Source organism: Jaculus jaculus, chromosome 1, assembly GCF_020740685.1.
Source record: "Jaculus jaculus isolate mJacJac1 chromosome 1, mJacJac1.mat.Y.cur, whole genome shotgun sequence".
NCBI classification, from domain to species: domain Eukaryota; kingdom Metazoa; phylum Chordata; class Mammalia; order Rodentia; family Dipodidae; genus Jaculus; species Jaculus jaculus.
In genome coordinates, this window is record NC_059102.1 from 208,009,836 (window position 1) to 208,028,943 (window position 19,108).

Consider the following 19,108-nt stretch of genomic DNA (forward strand, 5'->3'; position numbering starts at 1 on the left):
CCAATGCTAGGGAGAAAGACCTAACAAAATTCACATTAAGGGAATATATTAGTTTCTTTCTCATTGCTGGGACAAATACCCAGACAGAAGCAGCTAAAGAAAGGGAAGTTTACTTTTGGCTTGTAGATGCAAGAGGAAGTCCATCATTGTGGGGAAGATAAGGTAGGAGCACAAAACTGGTATCACATCATCACAACAATAGGAAGGAAATAGTGTAATAAGTGTTTCATGCTCGACTAGCTTTCTCCTTTTTATATAGTCTAGGAACCAATCCCATGAGATGGTACCGCTCCAAAGTTAGAGTGTGCCTTCTCACCTAATCCCTAATATACACAGAGATTTGCGTCCATAGTGAGTCTAAACCTGTCAAATTGACAACCAGAGATTAACTATCACAAATCCAATTCTTGTCAATTTATCACTCAAACAATACTTATAAGCCATATCCTTCCACCTATCCCGTGTCCTCATAGGCTGATGGCAATCTCATAATGCAAGATGTATTAAGTTTCAAGTTCAAAAATTCCCATAGTCTTTTTTATTATTTTATTTCATTTTACTTATTTATTTGCAAGCAGGGAGCAAGAGAGATAGAGAGAAGAGAGACAGAGAGAGAATGGGCATGCCAGGGCCTGTAGCCACTGCAAACAAACTTCAGATATGCATGTGCCCTTTGTGCATCTGGCTTATGTGGGTCCTGGGGAATTGAATCTGGGTCCTTTGGCTTCACAAGCAAATGCCTTAACCACTAAGCAATCTCTCCAGCCCCTCCCATAGTCTTTAACAATCCCAACACTGTTCAAAAGTCCAGTCTCATCTGAGACTTAAGACAAATTCTTAAATGTGAGCCCTGTAAAATCATAGCACACGTTACATACTTCCAACATATAATGAAATAGACATTGCAAGGAAAGATTGAATGAAAGCAGAAACCAGCCGGGCAAGCGTCAAATCCTGCAGCTTCATGTCAGTATATGGGATTTCTAATGAAATCCTTCAGTCTCCAAAAAAGGCTCAGGTAGCTCTTTCTCTTGAGCTGTACTATCTGTAGTCTCTCATGGGTTGAATTTTCCCTGAGCTCATGGCTTTTCTTGACAGATGTCCCATGGTCCTGGCATCTCTTAACAATCTGAGGTCTCTATTGTAACTTAGGTTTCATCTTCACAGTTATGCACAATAGCCTGGCAAGGTCTCCTTGAAGAGACTTTGACCCTGTATCATATTGCTTAGCCTCAGTGGCTCTCTGAAACTAGTGCCATACTTCATGACCTCCTTAGTTTTAACATCTTTCACACTTTTTAAAAACTATTAGTAGCAATATACACAGTGTGCATACAGCTATGTTGGTACATCATTAGCCTGCTCTCTGTCCTCACCCCTCTGCAGGGACCCTCCTCATTGGGGAATGTGGGTCGTGAATTGTGGGGTAGCCATCAGTCACAGGTAAGGAACAATGTCTGTGCACAATGTCCCAACAAGTGACTCTAACAATCTTTCTGCCCTCTCTTCTGCAAATTTCATTGAGTCATGTTGGGTTCATTTTAAGTCTATTTCAGTGATGAGGTTTTGGGACCCTCTCTGTCTCTGGATATCTGGTTTGGTAGGAGCTGAGGGTTCTCTGTGTCTCTCTCCTTCATCCTTGTGCTGGTACCAGGTTCACCAAGAAAGCAGAACTCTTGCTCATTTCCCCAATTCTTCTTTGGTTTCAGCCGGGGCCCTGGTGAGGGGCAATGGGCTAATTCTCTCCTCAGGATCTGTGTCCATCTTGAAAAGAGAAGTGAATTATCCAACAGAGAGTGAAGTCAGCACCAGATAAATGAAGTAACCATTATTATTTTAGAGAGAATTTAATAGTTATAGGCCCTCTTGTAGCCCACAACTGGTGAGAGGTTGATAATGGAGAACAGGCTAATTTCTGGATATGATTCTGACTTGTTTCCCATAACCAGCTATGGGTTCTATTCCACTGAGTGGGTCCATTAGCCAAATCAAGAGGAGTTAGTTGCCCACCATGGTTGTGTGCCACTATTGCACTTGTGTGAGCATCATGTCTGGTTGTTTTCTGCTGAGTAGCTTAGATCACAAGTTTCTTGAACAGATGCTGGTCATTTTCGCCCAATTGCTCATGCAGAATCTTCTGGCACTGAACAGGCTAAGTGTCTGGGGACTGACCCTCTTCCAGATTCCAGCCAGGTCACTCCATTTTATGTACCAACAGCATATGGTGTCTTCAGCAGTAGACTCTTACCACTAACCTTAAGTGGGTCATCAAGTACTCTGACAGAATTTGTCTTCTTTTGGGAAACCTTGTATGTCTCTCTGACCAACACCTCATTGTGGATGTTAACCACATGCTGGTACTGCATCAAGGAAAAGATCGAAGAAAAAGATAAGTAACATAAAAGAGAAGAAAAAGAAGAGGGAGAGAGGAAAAAAAAAGGAGAAGATTAAGGTTACTCTTCATTATATCCTTTCCAGGGCCCTATGGTTCAGGTGTTCCCTCTAAGGACCTAATGAAAGTTCAACCAATTAGTTTGGCTTTTAGGATATAGAATTTTATGGTCCCATTGCTGTTTGGGTCCAGTTTTGTGTCCCCTCTCTCACCCTTCCCCTCCCCTTCCACCTCACCCTCCCAATTGCCTGGTGCTCAAGATGCTTATTAGGCATGTCAGCATCTCAGGCAGATCCAGGTTAGGAGCCACAGATGAGGGAGACCATGTGATAATTATCTCTCTGTGATTTGGGTGACTTTGCTAAGAAAGATCTGTTCCAAGTTCAACCATTTTTCTTCAGATTTCATTGTGTCATTTTTCTTGTTGATGTGTAGAATTCCATCAGGTAGATATACCACTTTTTGGTTATCCATCTAATGATTGACATCTGTGTTGATTCCAAATCTTAGCTATTATTAATTGAGCAGCTATAAACATGGTTGAGCAAGTATCCCTGAACTGAGGCATGGAGCTTTTAGGGTAAATGCCCATTAAGGGGATGACTGGGTCTGTTGCTAACTCTATAGTCAAACTCTTTAGGAGTTTCCATGTTCCTTTCCATAGTGGTTGTACAATCTTACATTCCCACCTACAGTGAATTTCTCCACATCCTCACCAGCATTTGTTTTCATTTGAATTTTTAATGTTTGCTATCCTTACTGGGGTAAGATGGAATCTCATAGTTGTTTTAATTTGCATTTCCATGATGATTAGGGGTGATGAACATTTTCTTAAGTGTGTGTTTCCCATTTGTGTTTCTTCCTCTGAGAACCACCTGTTCAGTTCTGTACCCCATTTTGGGAGTGGTTTGTTTGACATTATTTTGCTTAGGTTGTTGAGTTCTCTGTAGATTCTAGAAACTAGGCCTCTGTAAGTCTTATAGCTGGCAAAAAAAAAAAAAGTTTCTCCCATTCAATGGGTAATCTATTGGCTCTGCTTATTGTATGTTTGTCTGTGAAGAAACTTTTCAGCTTCATTATATCCCAATGGTTGAGTGATTGTTTAAGTTCCTGAGCTACTGGGGTTTTGTTCATGATGTCTTTTCCCATTCCTATATTATGGAATGTGTCTCATATTTTTTTATCCAGTAGTAGCAGAGTTTCCGGTCTTACGTTGAGATCTTTGATCCATTTAGACTTGATTTTTGTGCATGACAAATGGGTGGATCAAGTTTATTTTCCTGCATATTGCTATCCAGTTTGTCCACCAGCATTTGTGGAAGATGCTATTTTTTTTTTTTCCAGTTTACATTGTTAGGGCCTTTGTCAAATATCAAGTAGCTGCAGTTACTTGACCCAAAGTCTGGGTCTGTGATTCTGTTCCATTGGTCTATAATCCTGTTTTGATGCCAGTTCCGTGTTGTTTTTATTAGTATGGCTTTGTAATATAGCTTTAGATCAGGTATGTTGATGCCTCCAGAGGTGTTTCTTTTGCTGAGGTTATGCTTGGATATCCAAAGCCTTCTTCCATTCCCTATGAATTCTGAAATCATATGTTCTATCTCTGTGAAGAAGGATGTTGGGATTTTGGTTGGTATTGCATTAAATTTGTATATTGCCTTTGGTAAGATTGTCATTTTCACAATGTTAGTTATGCCTATCCAGGAGAATGGGAGGTCTTTCTATTTTCTCAAGTCTCCTGCAATTAATTTCTTCAGTGTTTTTATGTTTTCATTGTATAGATCTTTCACATCCTTGGTTAATGCAATTCAAAAGTATTTTACTTTGTTGTTGTTGCTATTGAAACTGGGACAATATCTCTTATTTATTTCTCTGTATGTTTGTCTTTTCCACATAGAAAGCTACTGATTTTTGTGCATTGATTTTTGTATCCTGCGATTTTTCTGGAGGAGTTAATCACCTTTAAGAGTTTTAATATGGAGGTGCTCAGGTCTATTATGTATAAAATCATGGCATCTGTGAATAGGGATAACTTAACTTATTCCTCTCCAATCTGTATCCCTTTTATTTATTTCCCCTGTCTTTTTACTTAAGCTAGGACTTCCAGTACTATGTTAAAGAGCAGAGGTGAGAGTGGACACCCCTCTCTTGTTCCTGATCTTAATGGAAATTCCTTCAGTCTCTCCCCATTGAGTATTATTTGGGCTTTAGGAACTTTATATATAGCCTTTATTGTGGTGCAATATAAACCATCAATGTCTATTCTCTCCAATGTTTTGTTCATGAAGTGGTGGTGTATTTTGTCAAAGGCTTTTTCTGCATCTATTGAAATGATCATGTGGTTTTTCTGTCTAAGCTTGTTTATGTGATGTACTACATTGACAGCTTACCGTATGTTGAACCACCCTGTGTTCCTGGCATGAATTCCACTTGATCAAGGTGGATAATGCTTTTGATGTGTTGTTGAATTTGGTTTGTTAGGATTTTGTTTGGAATCTTTACATCTATGATCATCAGGGAAATAGGCATATAGTTTTCTAGTTTTCTTTTTTTGTCACATCTCTGCCTGGTTTTGGTATTAGGGTGATACCAGCTTCATAGAAGAAGTTGGATAGGTTTCCCTATTCTCAGAGTATGTGGCACAGTTTGAGAAAAAATTGCTTTCAATTCTTCCATGAAGGTTTGATAGAATTCAATGGAGAAGCCATCTGGTCCTGGACTCTTCTTTTGGGGGAGGTTTTTGATTATCTTTTCAATCTCAATGGTGTGATAGGTTTGTTTAGGAGATTAATCTGCTCTGAGTTTAGCTTTCATAGGAGGTATGTGACTAGGAATTCATCCATTTCTTCCATATTATCGAGTTTTGTGCTGTAGAGATTTTTGAAATAAGTCCTGATGATTCTCCCAATTTCACTTGTGTCTGTTGTGATCTCTCCTTTTTCATTTCCAATTTTGTTAATTTGAAGCATCTCATTTTTTACTTTATCAAATTGGCCTGCTGTTTACCAATCTGGTTTATTTTTTCAAAAGACCAGATCTTTGTTTCATCAATTGTTTTAATTATTTTCTTAGTTTCCAATTCATTAATTTCTGCTCTGATCTGGAGCTTTTTGGGTTGGATTCTTCTTGTTTCTCCAATGCCTTTAGGTGGATGGTTAGGTTATTGATTTGGGATCTTACTGACTTTGTTATGAAGGCATTTATTGCTATGAATTTTCCCCTGAGGAAAATTGTGTCCCATAAGTTTTAGTACAATGTGTTCTCATTGTCATTCATTTCTAGAAATTTTGCAATTTTATCTACTACCTATTTATTGTTTTAAAGTGTGTTGTTCAGTTCCCAGAACTGATGAGATTCCTGGTGCATTTTTTTATTTCTAGCAATATAGCATTGTGATCTGATATCATGCAAGAAGTTATGTCAATCTCCCTAAATATATGGTGGCAGGCTTTATGACCCAGTATATGATCTATTATGACCCAGCATGTGACCTATTTTAGAAAAGGTTCCTTGGGCTGCTGAAAAGAATTCATATTCTGTGGATTTGGGGTTCAATGTTTTGTATATGCCTGTTAGGTCTAATGGATCTATGGTTTTGTTGAGCTCTCTTACTTCTCTGTTAATTTTCTGTCTGGATGATCTACCTATTGCTGATAGTTGAGTATTTAAGTCCCCAACTATGATGGTTTTGGTGGTTATTTCTGTTTTGTTGTCAAATAGGTTTTCTGTCACCAATTGTAGAGCAGCTCTCTTTGGTGCATAAGGGTTGATGATTGTGATATCCTCTTGTTGGATCATTTCCTTGATAAGTAAGAAGTGGCATTCTTTGTCTTTTTTTTTATTACTTTTGGTTTGAAGTCTATTTTATCCAATATTAGTATAGCTTCTCCTCCTTGTTTCTTATTTGTGCTTGCTTGTAATCATTCTCCCCCCTTTCACCCTGAGGAGGGAGTCTGTCTTTAATGGTGAGGTGGGTTTCTTGAAGACAGCAGATTGTGGGGTCTAATTGTCTGATCCACCCTGTTAGCTTATGTCTCTTGAGGGATGAATTAAGGCCATTAATATTTAGGGTAATAACTGATTTTTTTTATTTTATCCCTGCCATATTGTAGTGGTTTATATGGTTTTATGTTTTCTTTGACTTGGAATTTTTTTTATGCCTTCTCTAAGTTTGGTTATTGTGATCTGCTTCTTGTAGGCCCTTAAGGTTCTTTATTTGCTTCTTCTGTGTGGAGAATTCCGTGTAGTACTCTGAAGGCTTGGCTTTGTGTTCATATAATTGTAAAGCTGACTTTTGACATGGAAAGGCTTTTCTTTCACCATCTATTATGAGGGATACATTTGCTGGGTACAACAGTTTGGGTTGGAAGCCATAGGTTCTTATACTTTTCAGTGTTCCATTCCAGGCCCTTCTGGCTTTTACAGCTTCCATTGAGAAGTCTGAAGTAATTCTGATGGGGTTACCTTTATATGTAATGTGTCATTTCTTCCTAGCTGCTTTTAGGACTTTCTCTTTGTTATCGATGTTTAGAGTCTTAATGATTATACGTCTTGGAGACATATGTCCTTTGGTCCAGTCTGTTTGAAGTTCTGTTAGCTTCTTGTAACTTGATGGGACTTAATTTTGAGAGAGTGGGAAAGTTTTCTTTATAATTTTGTTGAATATGTTCTCTGTGCCTTTGGTCTGAATTTCTTCCCCTTTTGGTATTCCTATGTTCTGCATGATGGGACATTTAAGGGTATCCCACAGTTCCCTCAGGTTCTGTTCACAAAAATTTTTTAATTTATTGAAACTTTTGGACTCACGAACTGGATTTTTTTGTTTGTTTGTTTGTTTGTTTTGTCTTTCAGCTCTGAGTGTCTATCCTCTGCATGGCTGACTCTATTCTTGAGTTTCTATAGTTTTGGTCTTGTTCAATTTAATTTGTATTATCTACTGGTTTTTTACACATACTTTCCATCCCTCTGTCAAGTTCCCTTTTCAAGTCATTTTCTGATTTTCTTAATGCTTCTTGGAATTCATCCTTGCATTTCTTTGTCTTCTTTAAGCTTATCCAGCTGATTATTGAGTTCCTCTTTTTTCACTCTCCTCCAGATCATTTAACTAGCTTTGGAACCCTTCTTGGCGATTCTCTATTAGGTCTAATCTAGTGAGAACAACATCCATACAATAATTGGCCCTTTGTTGATATTCTGCACATTCTGCTATTTGCTTGGTCAGGGTTACATAGCTTGTATCTTCATTTTGGTGTTTTAATCCTATTGCCCATTCTATGTTTTGATTAGAGACACCCATTGTAGCACTGGGAAGTCTTGTTGGATTAACTCACGGTTTATTTTTCATGTTATTTCTTTTGTGCTATGGTCTGCCCATCACAGTGTAGGATTCTTATTTAATTTAGGTGGAAACTATAGTCTAACCTTGAAGTATCCTCAGTGATTAATCCCCTTTATGTTTGCTTCCACTAGGCTTCTAATGGCAAAGGGGTCTGCCTGCTCAGAGGTAAGGAGCCCATTAGGCTCTGGTGGGGGCTGGGTGACCTGATGATTGGGATAGTTGTTCCATAAGCCAGGGTATGGGAATGGGTGGTCAGGTGACCTGAGACAGAGGGCAGGAGGGAATGGGACAAAACAGACTGTTGTTGGGGCTTGGCTGCAGAGGGCGAGAGAATGGGAATGTGTGGTGGTTATGAGATGCTGAAGGGTTAGGGGATGGGGCAGCAGGCCCCTCATGACTGGGCACCATGGGGTGGATGGGACTGCCAGGTCCTTTGATAAGGCAGGGTGGAGATATGGGGTTAGGATCCAAGTGGAAGTCCTCTGTGGGAACACTAGCCTGCTGGCCTGGGTCTGCACACAGTAGTGAGTGGTGGCAGCAAGTGGGAAGGCGTTCATGGGTGGAGGTCCCCTGGGAGAATGCTAGCCTGCTAGCCTGGGTCCATGCACAGGTATAGGGGTGGCAGCAAGTGGGATGGCATTCATATTTGGAGGTCCCCTAGGGGTATGCTAGCCTTCTAGCCTTGGTCCACTCACAGGGATGGGGGTCAGCAGGTAGTGGAACTGCATTCCTGCATGGGCATCCCCTGGGAGAATGCTAGCTTTATGGCTTGGGTCCACGGGAGGTTGGAGGGAGGGCAGCAAGTGTGATGAGCATTCACACATAGAGGTCCCCTGAGGGAATGGTAACCTGTTGGCATGGGTCTGCTCATGGGAGTGCCGGGTGGCAGCAAGTGGGATGGCATTCACAGGTGAAGGTCCCCTGGGGGAAAGCAAGCATACTGGCCTGGGTATGCACATGGGGGTGGGGGTCAGCACCGAGTGGGACAATGTTCACACATGGAGGTCCTCTATCAGTATGTTAGCCTTCTGACCTGGGTCTATGCATAGCGGTGGGGGCAGCTGAGGCCTTCTATCTCTGTGGTGGCGGAAATGCTTAGGGTTGGGGAGGGGGGAGTTACCCTAGCCTTCTGGCCTAGGTCTGGAAACAGGGGGTGGGGGGTGAAGGCGAGTAGGATGGCATTTGTGTGTGGAGTTACACTAGCCTGCTTGTCTGGTTCCACTTAGCCTGTGGTTAGGGCAGGAAGAACCTGCGGCTGGGACTGTGGCTAGGACAGCTGCTTGAGGAGATTAGGGGACTGGTGAGCTACCTGAGAGCATGGGAATCAGTTGATTCCCTGCTTTGCTCCTCTGCACCCTCCCACTGGAGGACTACTAGAATCTGCAAACCACTAAAAATCCCAATGAACCCTGAAGGTCTTGCCTTTCCTTTTCCAGGAGGTGAGGTGTGGTTAGGCAGATGCCATCTTGACTGGAAGTCACATCTTTCACTCTTAAAATCAATGCCACATGGGCAATGAATGCTGCCAAGTTCTGCTGTCAGATCAGAATAAATACTGGTGCTCATAAAACACAACTCTATTCACATTTGTATACTGACTTTTGGGAGCAAAGAATTTTCCATTCAGGCAATTTTCTTGCAAAAGAAATTGCATTCTAGCCGGGCATGGTGGCGCATGCCTTTAATACCAGCACTCTGGAGGCAGAGGTAGGAGGATTGCCATGAGTTCAAGGCCATCCTGAGATGACAGAGTTAATTCCAGGTCAGCCTGGACCAGAGTGAGACCCTACCTCAAAAAACCAAAAAAAAAAAAAAAAAATCATAAGAAATTGCATTCTTACTAGCTTGAGCTTTCAATGGGTTGGACCTTGCCCTAAGGGCATTGGTCCTATTGTCTCAAGGAAAAGCAGTTGGTATGTCTTTAATGGTTGTAATCCAAACTTTGACATGTTGAGTTTATTCTGTTTTTATTTTACTAAGGAGAAAATAGGCAGAGGAAGGAAAGGTAGCTGGGGACAATGAGGATGTATGAAGTTGGTTCTTTCTCATTTTCTTATTAATTTTATAAAAATCACCTGTATTTTGAATTGCCCAGTCTAATTTTAACTTACTCTGTAAATTCAGAGTGATCTGCTAAAACTTCACTCAACAAAGTGTCACCCATTTACTATCTTTTATATTACCTTCTTTTAAAACTGGATAATTGGTTCCTAAGTTCAAATAAGAAATAAAAATTTTTCACACCCACCTTTAATCATTTCCTGCACTACAAATGCTAAGGTAAAATATCATGACAGAAAAAAGTAATAAATTCATTTAGAAGTGATCTCAGAATAAAAAATGCAGAAATTCACAATTTGTAATACTTCAGATCCCAAACATTTTAGATAAAGCTGTGATCATATTTATCTATTCAATTCCCTTTGTTATTTTGCATATCTCCCATGAACTGATCCAAACAAGCTCTCTGACATAATCATCTAACAAAAATATATACAGTCAAACAACAACAGTTTTATGTCTGAAATGATACTTCTGCTCATGAACATTTGTCCATTCTTCTTGCTCTTGCTTCATTTTCTACCTGAAATGCTGTCCAACTTTCAGGTCCGGACCAAATACACATTCTAAAAGGTTCCATGAAGAAAAAAGTCTTCATAATTTTTAGTGCTGGCCAATGATAATTTTCACTTACATTTTTATTCTCATAGTCTTGCTTGTATTTTCTCTATCTCCCATATAAACACCTTGAAAGGAAGCTTGGTGTCTGGTTCATTCCTGTGTTCTCTCAGCTTGAGGCCTGCTACAGTCTCAATGTCTGTGTCCCCCTCCAAATATATATGTTGAAACATAATCATCAAAATGATGGTGGTGGGGATATGTCATTTGGGCTATGATGAGGTTGTGAAGGTCTCAAAAATGGGATTACTTTCTGTATTAAAAATAAAAATGCATACTCCTTTTTCCTTTCCACTAGGTGAGAAGACACCAAGAAGGTCCCATCTGTGAAAAAAAGTGCCTTCACTAGACACTAAATCTGCCAATATATTATTAGACATCCCAGATTCAACAACTATTAGAAATATATTTCTGTTGTTAATAACCAGACTATGGTATTTTGCAGCAATAGATTAATTAGACAAGTTTGGTCTTTTTTAATAAGAGAGAGAGAGATTATTTAATTTTGTAGAGTAGAGATATTAGAAGTATGTCCTGATGAGTCTTCCAATTTCATTGATGTGTGTATGATCTCTCCTTCTTCCTTTCTGATTTTGTTAATTTGAGAATGCTCATTTTGGTTTGTTTGTTTGTTTTTGTTTTTGTTTTTGCTTGATCAGTTTGGCCAGGAGTTTGTCAATCTTGTTTTTTTTTTTTTTCAAAGAACCATCTCTTCATTTCATAATTTTTTTTTCATTTGTTTTCTTAGTTTCCATTTCATTAATTTCTGCTCTAATCTTCATTGTTTCTTTCCATCTGGTGCTCTCTGGGTTGGATTCTTCTTGTTTTTCCAGTGTCTTTAGGTGAACAGTCAGATTACTGATTTACGATCTTTCTGTCTTTGTAATGAAGGCAGTTAGGGCTATGGATTTTCCCCTTATGACTGCTTTCATTGAGTCCCAAAAGTTTTGGTAGATTGTGTTTTCATTATCATTCAATATAGGAATTTTACAATTTCTTTTTTGATGTTTTTCCATGACCCATTCATTTGTTTAAAAGTGTGTTGTTTGGTCTCCAGGAGTTCGAGGAGTTCTTGATGTATCTCTTCTCATTAATTTCTAGCTTTAAATCATTGTGATCTCACATGATGCAGGAAGTTACTTCAATTTTCCTGACTTTATGAAGGCATGCTTTATGGCCTAATTTATAGTCAATTTTGGAGAAGGTTCCATGGGCTGCAGAGAAGAATGTGTATTTGGTAAAGTTGGGGTAGAAAGTTCTGTAGACATCTGTTAGGACTAGTTCATTTATGATGTTGTTGAGCTCTATTATTTCCTTGTTGATTTTCATCTTAGGTTACCTGGTTATTGATGATAAAGGAGTATTGAAATCTTGACTACGATGGTGTTGGTGTTTATTTCTCTTTTATTTTAGAGTAGATTTTGCTTTGTAAGCTGTGGTGGCCCTGTATTTGGTGCATATATATTTATGATTGTGATGTGCTCATGTTGGATAATTCCCTTTATGAGTAAAAAGTGGCCTTCTTTGACCTCCTTGATTACTTTTTGTTTGAAGTCTATTTTATCAGATATTAATTTAGTAACACCTGCTTATATTTTATTTCCTGCTTATATTTATTGCTTGGAATATCATTTTCCAACCTTTCACCCTGAGGAGGTGTCTGTCTTCAATGGTGAGGTAAGTTTCTTGAAGACAGCAGATAGAAGGGTGCAGTTTTTTGATCCATCCTGATAACCTGTATCTTTTGATGGGTGAGTTAAGACCTTAAATATTTAAAGTTATTACTGTGAAGTTTGAATTAATCCCAGCCATGATGAGGTATTTTATGGGGTTTGGTGTTTTCTTCTGTTATGTACTGTTTTGAGCCTGGTTTATTTTGATTATTGTGATCTTCTTGTTGGCTCTTGAGATTGGTTATTTGTCTGTTCTATGTGGAGTAGTCCCTCAAGTAGTCTCTGCAGTTTTGGCTTTGTGTTATGTAATTATAGAGTTGACTTTTTCATGGAAAGTTTTTCTTTCACCATCTATTATGAGCAATACTTTTGCTGGATAAAGTAGTTTGGGTTGGATGCTATAATTTTTCAGACTCTGAAGTGTTCCATTCTAGGCCCTTCTGGCTTTCAGTGTTTCCATGGAGAAATCTGATGTAATTCTGATGGGATTGCCTTTGTATGTTGTGAATTTCTTCTCTCCTGCTACTTTTAACACTCTGTCTTTGTTTTCATTGTTAAGACTTTTAACTAGGATGTGTCTTGGAGAATTTCTTCTTTGCCTGTTTGGTGTTCAGTGGACTACTTCTATCTGGATAGGCCTCTCTCTTTTGCAAGACTCAGAAAACTGTTTCAACAATTTTGTTGAGTATGTCTCTATGCCTCTGGTCTGGTTTTCCTCTCCTTTTGGTATACTCATAATCTGGATATTTTGTCATTTTAGGGTGTCTCACAGTTCCCTTATATCCTGTTCACTTGACTTTTTTGAACTTGGCAACATTTGTGGCCTCCTGACCAATTTATTCTGTGTTATCTTCCAGGTCAGTGGTTCTGTCTTCCACATGAGTAACTCTGTTAGTGAGTGGTTCTAGAGATTTATAATTTCTATTTGGTTTTTGTTTTTGTTGTGTTATTTTGTATCATGTCCATTTATTTTTTCAGGTACAATTTCAATTCAAATTCTGATTTTCTTGATGCTTCCTGTAGTTCATTCTTGCATTTGATCAAGTATTCATTAAGCATAATCAACTGGTTGTTGAGGCCTTATATTTCTTGACTTACCTTTAACTTAGTCATATCTCTTTGGGGGGGTTCTACAGTTTTCTTCAATAAGTTAAGCCTACTATCAAAGGCTGAATGCTCTAGGAGATGATTCTGTTCAATTTCATTGATACAATTGTTGGTTCTTTGATAATTTGTTTGCAAGTTCAGTGATTTTTTTTTTATCAGGGTCTCATTGGTTGTGTTTTCATTTTGGGAATGAATTTCTGTTGATTTTTCTATGGTCTCATTGGAGGCTTCTGTAGTAGGACTAGGCATCCTTATTGGAGAGCTCTCAGTTTTGTTTTGTTTTACTTTGTTTTTATTTTCATTGGATTTTTTGCATTGTCATCTATTCATTTTAGGAAGACTCTTTAGTTTATCAAGGAGGAAGCAGGTTACTGCCCTTTGACATACTCAACTTCTGACTCAGGTGAACAGGGATATTGGTACTTATGGGCCAGTCATGATACCAGAGCAAAAAGCCTAATTCCACAGCTCACACAGGGACCAGGCCTCCCCAAGCAAGGCACAATGGAACCTACCAGGACCAGAGGAATGGGAGAAACAAGGGAACAGGGGTCTGGCCTACTTCATGCAGCACCCTCCAGGACACAGAGCAGCACAAGCCACACAGACTGGGGAGGTGGGAGTAGTCCAGATACAAAGGTCTGTTCTACTCACTCTAACCTGCTTCACTGGCACATACACTGTTTGTGCAAGAAACTGAGACCCAGGAGATTGGAGGAGCCTGAAAATGGTTCTGGCCTACTCACTCCAGATTGTGCCACCCATCCACACACTCTTTACCCAAAGAACTCAGACACTGGAAGTGGAAGGAGCCCAGACCACCAAGCCCACTCACACAGTCTGCACAAGGAACTCAGGCCAGGGAGGTGGGAGGAGGAAAAAAAAGTTACAAGAATCAGCTTAAAAAAATGAAAGGATTTATTTTGACTTATAGTTTTGAAGGGAAGTCCATCATGAAAAAGCAGTCACGGTGGCAGGAGCTGAGGCCATTCAGTCCAGAGAGCAGAGTAATGAATCAGACTGCTCAGCTAGATTTCTCCTTTTTATAGAGTCCAGGAACACAGCCCATGAAATATTGCCACCTCAGTTACTTTAATCTAGAACATCCTAAACTGTCTTGATGAGAGATTTCTTTTCATGGTGAGTCTACATCCTGTCAAGTTAACAACCAGAGATTACTCATCATAATGCTATCTCTGTTTATCATGAATTAAATCATGATTTAACTTTTGTTTAAGCATCAAAAGAAATTATAATTAATCTTTATACCCACCACCCTATAAAACTAAAATTCTGGGACTTCCAGGGTAAGTTGGTGGATTATGGCCCCTGTGTATCTCCATAAATGAGAATTGTCAGAACATCAAATTAAAAAAAAAATATATTCTAGGAAAGAAAAGAGAGGGAGGGCATAAGTAATAACAAAGATTTGAAAAGAGAGCATTAAAAGTGTGGAGAAACACAGACTATGCTGCAAAAAGTAGGGAGCAAACATAAGCCTTAGCCCTGGCTTCCCAGGGAGGAGAGGAATAGAAGAATTAATATTAACTCTCTCCAAACTATCCCATGAAATAGAAAGAGAAGTAATGCTAACCAAATCATTTTATGAAGATAATATTGTATTTATACCAAAGTTAAATAAGGATACAACAAAAAGAGAAAATTATAGGCCAGTGTCCCTCTTGAAAGCAAATAAAAAATAATTAATTAAACACATATGAAATTCAAGAACAAATTAAGATTATATGCTATGATCAAGTTGGTTTTATTGAAGGCATGCAAGGATGGTTTGACAAGTGCAAATCAGCTAATCTAAAACAGCACATAAATAAACTTAAGTACAAAAATAACATGATCATCTCATTCAATGTAGAAAAGGTCTCTTACAAAGCTCAACATTTGTTCATGTTAAAAGTCTTTAAGAACTAGAATAAAAGGAGGATACTACAACATAATAAAGGTGTGGTGTTTTGATTCAGGTGGCCCCCATAAACTTAGGTGTCCTGATTGCTAGGTTCCCAGCTGATAGAGACTAAGGAATTGATACCTCCTGGAGGCAGTGTATTGTTGGGGGGGGGTGCTTATGTGTATTATAGGCAGTTTCCCCTTGCCAGTGTTTGACATACTCTCCTGTTGCTGTTGTCTACCTTATGTTGGCCAGGGGGTGATGTCCACCCTCTGCTCATGCCATCTTTTTCCCCTGCCATTACAGAATTTCACAAGTCTGTAAGCCAAAATAAAGCCTTTTCTCTCAAAAGCTGCTCTTGGTCGGGTAATTTCTGCCAGCAATATAAACCTGACTTAAGCAAAAGGTTACATATGAAACGTATACAGCCAGCATTATACTATATCTGAAGAGGTGAAAGCATGTCTTCTGAAATCAAGGACAAGCAAAGGTTACCCATTTCTGTACCTCTATTCAATATAGTGCTCTAGCTATGCTGCAAAAATCAGGGAGCAAGGAAAGAAATAAAAGTGACACAAATTGCAAATAGAAAAGTCAAATTATCTGTATTTGCAGGGAATATAATACTGTATTAAAAAAATCTAAAAGGTCCAACCAAAAGACTTACTGATCTCGTAAGAACTTTCTGCAAAGAAGCAGGATACAAAATCAGCATTAAAAAAAAAATCAATGGATTTTCTATATCTCAATAACAAAAACTGAGAAAGAAATTAGGGTAATAATTCCATTCATAAGTTTTTAAAGGAAAATAAAATGCCTACAAATATTGTTAACCAAGCAGGTTGAAAGACCTCTATAATTAAAACTTTAACACAATGAAGAAAGAAATCAAATAAGATGTTAGAGGATTGAAAGACTTCACATGTCCCTGTATTTACAGAACTAATATTGTGAAAATGACAAAATATCTATAAATTCAATGCAACTCTTATCAAAATTCCAATGAAACTGAAAAAAACTAATGTTAAAATTCATATGGAAGTAAAAGCAAAAGTTTTCAAATAGCCAAAGCAATTCTGGGCAAAAAGAGCAATGCTGAAAGTATGACAATACCTGATTTCAAACTCTACTACAAAGTCATTTGTAGTAAGAGCATTTTGGTAGGGCTAGCGAGATGACCCAGCTATATGCTACAGGCCCAAGGTTAATTCCTCAGCCACCCACATAAATCTGAAAGGGCATTCATTTGCAGCAGCAAGAGATTCTAGCATACACACACACACACACACACACACACAGAGACACACACAAACACGCATGCATACATAAATAATTTTTAAAATCAAAAAAGCTTTGTAATGTCTCCAAAACAGACACATAGACCAATATAATAAAATATAATAAAATGGAAGACTGAAATAAATTCATGCAGCTATAGCCATCTGATTTTCAACAAAGGTGCCAAAAACATGTGAAAAGAAAAAATACATCAAATAGTACTAGGGAAAAACTGGACCCATGTGTAAAAGGGAAAAAGTAGGTTGTTAGATTGTCTCTGTGTATTTTGTACAAGATATGAAAGTTTGAAACTTCTAGGGGAAAACATATCAAGCTATAAGCATGGCAAAAGGCTTTCTGAAAAGGATGCTAATAGCACAGTAAATAGAATTGCAGGAAATGAAACAGCTCTAATCCAACCACTGATAATTGTGATGGGAATACTTTGATTAATTAGACTTGTCAAAGTTCACTCCTGGAGCCAGGTAGATGTACCATGAAGACAAGGGTCAAACATCACTTTACAAGTGAGCTTTGACTCATATTGAATTAAATGTAAGTCATATACTTGGCCCAATAAACTGCACTAAGGGTTTTAATAAGAACTTTCTGATCAAAAAAGAAAAAGCTTTGCATATTTCTTCTTCCTATTCTGGAGCTCCTGCCATTGGCTACTTCAGGAATGAGAGAAGATCATGGAGGTTACTTGAATTAGAACCATTGTCTGAAGAACCAAATTTAGACAACAAACAGGCAGTTATAGAGACTCAGCCTGCTGAAAAACAAGGAAAATATATCAAATGCCTCTTTTCTGACAGTGGAGTGGATATTTTAGTAGCATTATAAAAGAAACTAACTATAGATGCTTACAGATACAAACAGCCTATCAGTAGATATGATTTAACTAATTGAAAATTAAAGAAATGTTTTTTCTCCCTCTTTCTCAAATAAAATTTTAAAAAGGAATTTTATGATAGTAACAATCTCCATTTCTTCAAGAAAAATGCTTATTGGCAGAGTTTTACATATCATGTTAACATTTTTCTTAAAATACCCTGCACAGGCCAGAGGCACAAATGGTGAACAAAGCAACATGGAGAATACAGGGAATATCAGTCCACAGAAATCCAAGGTGATGAACAAGAAAAAGCAGGAAAATACACTCTGAGAGAAAAATGGAGGGGTAGTTGGAAAAGCTCAATGTATTATTGAGTTCTTGAGCAAACCACATGTCTAAATTATTTAGTATTACTTGCACCCAGAAAAATGGCAAGCATCTAATATGTTATTTTCTTCTGACAATTTTCATGAATCACAAGGGAAAACAGAGGAAGGAAAACTGGAATTCAACGTGAAGCCTCATTAGAAACCCACTTAGTTCCAACTGGCAGAATCCCAATCAGGTAATCTAGATTTGGGAACTGATGCTCAATTCGATTTACTAAGAACTACTGTAAAAAGCACTACAGACAACATATCAATACTATTATCCTTTCTTCTGATAATTACTACTTTCTGGTCTAGGCAAATTCTGACTAGAGTATCAGACCTTACCATTAATCTACTCTGTGAAGTCCTATGAGCTTGATTTGCAAGAGGGCAGTGTTACAAAACACAGGTGGTCACTTTAAGAGGACCCTGATGTCTGGAAACTAGGGTCAGAGGGAAAAACCACCCGTTGCCAGAAAAGTAAAAATCCGCCTAGATAATGGGTTTTTGGTCCTAAGTGCATAGCAGCCCCTTCTCCTCAGAGTCCTTGAAAGACAAAACCTTATCTCTCAGTCCCCAACTGGATCCATGAAATCTAAAGACATCCAAGCAAATTTCTTCAGCATTTATGAAATTAGGATAGAATAGGTGAGCTAATATCTGTAAAACTTAGGAAGCCTCCTTTGGAGAAGATGTTATTCACCTGTGGTTTTATCATTCATATAGATTTAGCCCTATAAATAAAAATAAAATGTGAAAATAAAATCAGAATATCTTTTATTTGGCTTTCCTCACATATTAATAACAATAATATTAGCTTAACTCCTTCAATCTTCAAGGTATTACTCCATGCATTATCTTACGAAAATAGTGGAAATCATTGAGAGCTGACTCCATGAATATTGTCAGTGACTAGTATAACTTTATTTTTGTCATTGGTAAATGACAGAAGTACATAAATGGTCTCTGACCTCTCATTACGTTCTCACAGCTCATTGGCTTTAGAGATGTTTTGAAGCTGCGCGTAGATGCCATTCAAAAGGAAGAATCTCAAAATGTGTATGATAACAGCTTCCAAAAAGTTACAGTGGTCTCTCCTAGAGAAACTTTATTTTTACATAAATCATCACTTGAGAGTTTACTTTCTTTTATAGTTCAAACCTGCCAAGTCACTGCCTTATAGACCTAATCCAGGTGGAAGTTTTCTTTTTGTAACTAATGTTTTATTGGAAAACAGAAACATCCATTTATTCAACTTCATTCATATACCAGCTGGCTTTTCACTATCAGGGCAGATTTGAGCAGCTGCAACAGAGACTCAAGGACCAGAAAAGCTTGAAATATTTACTACTTGACTCATTACAGAAACATTTGGCAATGTATAAAATATTATTGTAATTTTAAAATTTTGAGATTAAGATTGTACTGTTTCCATGAAATACAATATATATTTTATCATTTCTTATATTTACAATGTCCTTGAAACTTAATTGTAAATAAAACTTCTTGTAACATCTACCTGATTT